Source organism: Cebus imitator, unplaced genomic scaffold (assembly GCF_001604975.1).
Source record: "Cebus imitator isolate Cc_AM_T3 unplaced genomic scaffold, Cebus_imitator-1.0 Scaffold442, whole genome shotgun sequence".
NCBI classification, from domain to species: Eukaryota; Metazoa; Chordata; class Mammalia; order Primates; family Cebidae; genus Cebus; species Cebus imitator.
The window spans coordinates 1,140,519-1,148,302 of NW_016107757.1; the positions used below are offsets into that span (position 1 = coordinate 1,140,519).

A 7,784-nucleotide genomic window follows, 5' to 3' on the forward strand; every position below is an offset into this window, starting at 1 on the left:
AAGGAAGGAGGGAAGGAAAGAAAGAGGGAAGGAGAAAAAGGAAAGAAGGAAGGAAAAAAGGAAGGAAGGAAGGGAGGGAGGGAGGGAGGGAGGGAGAGGACTCCTAGGCAGGGCCAAAGGTATATGTGAAAAAACTTGCAGTAATCAAATATTTAACATTTTAAAATTTGCAAAGCACCCATAAATACATATAATTTGATCTTCACAACAGATATGTAAAGCAAGTAATGTAGGTATCATTAACCTCAATTTACAGATGAGGAAACTGACACCAGGCAAGGTCAAGTGACATACACAATGCCACAAGTGTTAGAACCTGAACTAGACTCTAACATTTCTGACCTTCAACCCAGTGCTCTTTGTATTACACCACACCGCAGACTAAAGAGACATGACAAATAGGTCTGTCAACATATCTTAGAGACATTAATTGGTAGTGGGTAGAAGATTCATACACAGTCTGGTGCCCAAGGATATGATTTGGCAATTGTGTACATTTCCCATAAGTCACCCTATGCTGTTATTGCTCACAGTCTGAATCATGTACATTATTCCCATTGGGGGAATATTTGAGCATCATCTCCTAAGTGCTATTTTAGCAATAGCACTTTGCTAATTTTGAAGACAAATTGCCTTATTAGATCATAAGGAAATCTGTCTTTTGGTTTTACTAGGCTTTTGTTCCTGCTGGTTAAAAATCTTTTGGTTTTTCTTATAAGAATTTACTTAGCCAAAAAGTTTAATGTGAAAAAAAACTTAAAGATAAATTTTCTTCTGGGTTAAAGTGTATTTTTTTTTTTTTCATTTTCTTTTATGTTCCCATCCTCTACTTTTGGCTACCTCCCTACTAATTATTTATTATCGATCATGTAAAATCTCTTTTCCAGGGTAAAAATCAAACTTAAAAAGAAATTAAATTATAACCTTATAAGACTCAATATATTAAACAGATTGAAACATTTTAGAGGTTAGAACGCAAATATGAGGGAACATTTGAAAAGAAAACTAGGTTTTCTGGGGAAACAGCTGTGAGCAACTTTTCAATGTAATGTATAAAACAGTTTGATGCTTGAGGTTAAATTCACATTCGGGCCTGGGAGCAGTGGCTCACATCTGTAATCTCAACACTTTGGGAGACTAAGGTGGGCAGATCACTTGAGGTCAGGAGTTTGAGATCAGCCTGACCGACATGTTGAAACCCTGTCTCTACTAAAAATACAAAAATTAGCTGGGTGTGGTGGTGGATGCCTGTAATCCCAGCTACTCAGGAGCCTTCCTTGAAGTTCAAAAAAACAATTTCAATGACATTTCATTGATTAGAATTTAGTCACATACCTACATACCTAACTGCAAGGGGGTTTTTTTCTTTTTTTTCCCCTTCTTTTTGAGTGGCTATAAACCCAGCCAAAATAAAGTTTTCATCACTAAGAAAGGATGAGGCAGTAGATACTTGAGACTGTGTCTTACACAGTCTCTTTCTACCACCATTTTGGTTAGCAGTTGCCAGAGAGTTGAGCTTTTGCTGTATGAGTTTGCTTGAAACCCCCTCCGTCTTTTTCCTAACCTGAACTCAAGTGTAAATAAACTGCTGCTTCTCTAGTCAAGCAGAAGAGGGATACACTTGAGGAGTTTTCTTTTTTCCCCTAAATCTTGGTAGAAAATGCATCTAAAGACATTGTTCAGTACTACATGCAGGTTGCTCCTTGTGGAACTCCTGAAGAACTGAAACTCTCGGAATAAAACTCTATAGCATCACCACCATATCACTAAAAATATATAAACCTAAATTTAAATGTTATTTAAAATGGCAGATGGGCCAAATAACCATGTGCCAAGCTGGTATGAAACTGTGTATACTATAAGATTTTTCTGAGAAAAAAAAAAAAATAGCTCAGGCAATTCAAATCTAAACAAGAAAATATCTCCAAATATCCTGTAATTTGTTTTCTAGCAAGGATCATGGGAATAATAGTTAAAGCCAGAAGAAAGTTAAATAACCTGGTCTTCATTTCAGTAAGATTCAAGGGAGAGTCAAGGTCTATATGTCATGGTTAAAAATGTCAAAGCAAGATCAGAGGGTATAAGTATAACTGAACTTTAAAAATGATGATGATCATTATTTTTAACAGACAAGATTCTTCCCTGTCACCCAGCCTGTAGTGAAATTGCACAATTATAGCACATTCCCGCCTCAACCTCCCAAGTAGCTAGGACCACAGGTATGCACCACTGTGCCTGGTTTATTCATTTTTTTAAAAATTATAAAAAAATATTGTTAGAGACAGGGTCTCACTCTATTGCTCTGGCTAAAAAAATTATTGCTTATTATATAAAAATGTGTTACATGAAGTAGAGGAAGTATTGCAACTGTCTCAATGACCCTATAGACTGTCAATTCACAAAATACTATGTCTGGCTGTGTGCAGTGGCTCACACCAATAATCTTAGCATTATGGAAGGCTGAGGGGGGAGGATTGCTAGAGGCCAGGAGTTCGAGACCAGACTAGGAAACATAATGAAACCCCATCTCTACAAAATAAAAATTAACAAATTAGCTGGGCATAGTGGTGTGCTCCTGTAGGCCCAGCTACTTAGGAGCCTGAGGCAGGAGAATCACCTGAGCCCAGGAGTTCCAGATTATACCCTGTACTCCAGCTCAGGTGACAGAGCAAGACCATGTCTCAAAAAAAAAAAAAAAGTTTGTTCATTTCCTTAGAATACTGTTGTCTCCAGATTAATCATCATTGTTTGGACAAATATTATTTATCTACTGTGCTTCAGGCATTGTGCTGGGGGGCAGAATGAAACAATCTCTGCCTTTAAGGAGTTCAGTTTGGTGATTACAAATTATTTGTAATTTTCATCTTTATAAATAACAGAACCATTGTATTCTATGATCTCAGAACTAGGGATTAAGAGATATGGTTTGTCCACCAAGAACAAAGTAGAAAGAGCACAGGTTTAGGATTCAGAAAACTTCCATTTAAAGCTCAGCTCTGTCACTTACTATCTATGCCTTTGAACAGATGACTTCATCTTTCTGAATTTCAGTTTCTTCCTCTGAGAATTGAGAATAATGCCTACCTGTCAGGATTCTGAGGATTAAATGAAACAATATAAATGCTGTGCTTGGCACATGGGAGCTATTCAAAAACTGTAATTATTATAATTATCATTAATTATTGTGTTATTTCCAAGAGTGGATTAGGTTCTACAGAATGCTTTGGAGAGTGCGCATGTAGTAAGAGCAATAGATATATAGAACTTGCTATGATCCGTGTCCTGTTCTCAGCACCTTCCTCAGTAGAATTGGATTTTAAGCATAGCAACCATCCTTGAAGATATTACTATTTTTAATCCCTGTTTTATAGTTGAGGAAATTGTGGCACAGAAAGTTGAGTAACTTGCCCAAAGTCATACAACTAACTGACAACGTTGAGATGTGAACCCAATCACCATTTCTCAAGAGTCTGCACTCTCATTAATAGATCACTATGAATAACTTAATTATTTAATATGGGTTGGGTTTGGTGGCTCAAGCCTGTAATCCCAGCACTTTGGGAGGCCAAGGTGGGCAGATCACTTATGGTCATGAGTTCGAGACCAGTCTGGCCAATATGGTGAAACCCTGTCTCTACTAAAAATACAAAAATTAGCTGGGTGTGGTGATGCCTGCCTGTAATACCTCATACTCGGGAGCCTGAGGAAAGAGAATCACTTGGACCTGGGAGACAGAGGTTGCAGTGAGCTGAGATCACACCACTGCACTCCAGCCTAAGTGACAGAGCGAGACCCTGCCATTAAAAATACATATATAATCAAATAATTTAATCTGTAAATCATACATGAGACTAGAATAAATTTTCTGACTTCTGGTGATTAACTTTTCATACAATAGTACAACCCTGCTACCTGGGCAAAGTGGCCCTAGTCTTAGGCCCTGTGCTTTAGAAGTCCCTACGTATCACGACACAAAAAATAAATTTATTAAATAACACATGGGCACCTCTGACACTCAAGATCTGGGTCTTAGCATTGACACAGTGTGATCTTACACATCCACTCTCGTGCTTAACAGCATTTAAGGCCCAGGGAAATGCTTCTTTATATCTCTTACCCTCTGACATTAAATGAAAAGGCAATTGTGTCCAAATCCTGTGATGTCTTCTGAATTAAACCACCATCAGATTTGGAAACGAACATGAGCAATTTATTAGGAGAATGTGGATAACAGAAGCACATTCTGTTGTAGGAGAAGAGACTAACTTTTCAGATCTTTCCTCTCAGTTAGCAAGAGTGCAAGAGACTTTTGCATAATGCATTATCATTTTCCAGCACACAAAGCATCCATTTGCTTGCTTTTCTTTTTTTTTTTTTTTCCTGAGGCAGAGTCTCATCTTGTTGCCCAGGCTGGAGTGCAGTGGCACACTCTTGGATCACTGCAACCTTTGCCTTCCGAGTTCAAGCAATTCTCCTGCCTCAGCCTCCCATGTAGCTGGGAACAGGCCTGTGCCACCACACCCAGCTAATTTTTGTATGTATTTTTTTTGAGATGGAATCTTGCACTGTCACCCAGGCTGGATGGAGTGCAATGGCACAATTTTGGCTCACTGCAACTTCCACCTCCGGGGTTCAAGCAATTCTCCTGCCGCAGCCTCCTAAGTAGCTGGAATTACAGGTGCTCACCACCACACCCAGCTAGTTTTTTGTATTTTTAGTAGAGACAGGGTTTCACTATGTTGGCCAGGCTGGTCTCAAACTCCTGACCTCACCATCTGTCCACCTCAGCCTCCCAAAGTGCTGGGATTATAGGATTGAACCACTGCGCCTGTCCTTCATCATGTTTTAATTTGTATTTTCTTACTACTTGTGAACTAATATTTTATTTGCAATAATTAAATATGGTGGCTGAGGAACATTTATGGTGTGTATGTGAAGGTTATATATAACATGCATAAAGTGTGATACCACTTCTTTACATTGGCCACTGAATGGGCATTGAATGTGATCATTGAAAATGGTTTTATTTTTATTCAGATATTTAAATAGATGCAAATAAAAATTTTAAACATTTTTATTTAATTTTTTTGATTTAAAATTTGGATCTTTAAAGAGATGATGAATCTGAAAAAAAGTTGATACATAATGGTTATAATTTGCTTTTCTCTTTAGAAATTTTAAGAGAGTTTATTAGTTTTCTTCTTTTGTTTCTTTTTTTGTGTCTGTGAAAAGTAAAAAGTTCCTCTTCAATGTTTCCCTTCTTGTTAAAGAATAATAATAAATTTTAGAAATAGGAATTTCTTTCAAAGACTAACTTTTTTCAATGCCTTCTGGCTTTTTGCTAATAACTCTTTGTTAAGCCCTATCCTATGTAGCTGTCAGACATAAAGGAATAAGAACATTCTATGTCCTTGCACTTTAACCAAAATATTTGTGCTGAATGTGCACACAAGCATGTCCTAGCTTGCAGCCTATGCCCCTTCCTTATTTAGGAATGTTATTACTTTTCTAAGTCCTTTCGAAAGCAACTTCCTCTTTTCCTTTGTTCTCCATTGCCTTTACCTATTTAGAAAAGTTTTAAGTTGTTAGACAATCAGGTTTTAGTTTAGATTGTGAAGTCTAGCTTCAACCAATGGAGATTGGACACAGCAGTAAGAAACCAATGCATAAGGAATAAATATGCCTGCCTTTCTTTTGTTCGTTGTACTCCTGTGGCTAGACTGCTAGCAAGTAGTACCCTTTCCGCAGAAAGTAAAATTGCCTTGCTGAGATAACTTTTTGTCTGAATGTTAAGTTTTCCTAGCAGTACTGAGGAACAAGCATTTTACTTATAACAATGTCAAACAGGTCATGTGCCAATGCTGTAATAAGGTTCAAGGGTGGCACATCTTACACACGTGCATGAACACCAATCATCACACTCATGAACTACAAAATGATCAGGAGAGATTATATTGAATGCTTTAGAAAAATTCCTTTCAAACATTAAATAATGAGAATTTTTCAGTTTTCAAATTTACTTTACAATTTTGGATGGAAGATATATTTGAACACTTTGAATACAGTCGCTTTGGTTTTTTTTTTTTTTTTTAATCTTCTAGGACTTTGAGAATGAGTACAACTTAAGGTCAAAATAGAAATAGAAAACATGAAACTGAAATTCAGAGAAGAAACAACTAGGAAGAAAATTTGTCAAAGTAGAAGAATAGAACATGCTTTTTTTCCCTAAAAGTTTGATAGTTTGATAACTGACTTTGAAATATTTAGACATATGATATATAGGCCACTATGTATCATCTGGTCCCACCACTACAAATGTTAGGGGTGGGACTTTAGGACAGAGTCCATGCACAGTTGCCACAGCAAGCTCTTTTTGGCCTAACTTGTATTTTAGCAATTATAAAATAATATAATTAAAATTGGTAACCTCACAATTGGAGAAAGTCACAAAGTGATAGCAAAAAAATTCAGCACATTTCTTAAATATGAATAACTCGAAGATGATTACATGATAGACTTGGGTGTTTTAAAGTACTATATGATTTTCTTGAGGGAAAAATGTCCATGTCGAAAATCTATGCCACATTCTGAAGTAAAGAATGATTTCTAAGATAAAATGATCTTCAAGGAGGAAAACTATGTTAAGAAGCGAGTCGATTAATTTGGTCAATCAATAAATGAGTAATCATACTCATGTAAGGTGCCCCCAGCAGACAACTATGTTGAAGGGAAGAGATTTAAAACAATTAAAAGATGTGGTCCCGGATGCAGGAATTTTACAATCTAATTGATCTAATTGAAGAGATAAGCAATGCTTACTTGAAATAATTAAAAATTAGATACTAAAAGAATGAACTGTGAAGTCCAACAAGTTTACTGAGGATCAAAGCAGAGAAACATTGGTTTGAACTTCAGTCACCTTTCAGGGAGAGCTTCTTAGAGGGTAGTGGAATGAGACCCAAAATAATAATCTCTGGAATGGATTTAGGAAGGGTCATATTGGTCCAAGGAAACCACATGAACTATAAACTATATTTTAAAACAAACAAAATGCCATTCCTTTGTCTCCCCCATAGTAATGCTGTAAATTTTCCTAATACTATCTAGTCCTATATTTTATTTTATTTTATATTTTCTTTCATAGAGATGGAGTCTTACTATGTTGCTCGGGCTATTCTCAAACTCCTGAGCTCTAACAATCCTCCCTCCTCAGTTTCCCAAAGTACTTGGATTACAGGCATGAGCCGCTATGTCTGGCCTCTAGTCATATATATATATATATATGTACACACACGTATATTTGTGTGTGTGTGTGTGTGTGTGTGTGTGTGTGTGTGTGTGTGTAGACAGGTTGTTTGTTTATTTGTTTTAAAGACAGGGTCTCACTCCGAGGCTGGAGTGCAGTGGCACGATCATGGCTCATTACAACTTCAAACACCGGCACTCAAGTGATCCTCTCCCCCTCAGCCTTCCTAGTAGCAAAAACTACAGGCACACACCACGATGCCCAGCTAATTACTTCATTTTAATTTTTGTAGAAATAGGGTCTTGCTATGTTGCTTAGACTGGTCTCAACCTCCTAGACTCATGAGATCCTTCTGCCTTGGCCCCCCAAGGTGCTGTGATTACAGGCATGAGCCCCTGCACCCGGCCTAGATACATATTTGTAAAAGCTCCATATTTGTTACCTATTATCCCAAGACTTAGTGGCTTAAAACAATAGCATCTCAGTGGGCACTGTGGCATGTGCCTATAGTCCTAGCTACTTGGGAGGCTAAGGCAGG

The 7,784-nt window shown here is 37.3% G+C and overlaps 1 non-coding gene across 1 annotated transcript; it reads right to left on the minus strand.

Annotated features, from left to right (window-relative positions):
- Positions 1-5,837: 5,837 nt before the first annotated feature.
- LOC119468507 lies at positions 5,838-5,940 on the minus strand. Its single transcript, XR_005197185.1, has one exon. It is a non-coding gene; the product is annotated as a small nucleolar RNA U13 (small nucleolar RNA).
- Between the last annotated feature and the right edge of the window lie 1,844 nt (positions 5,941-7,784).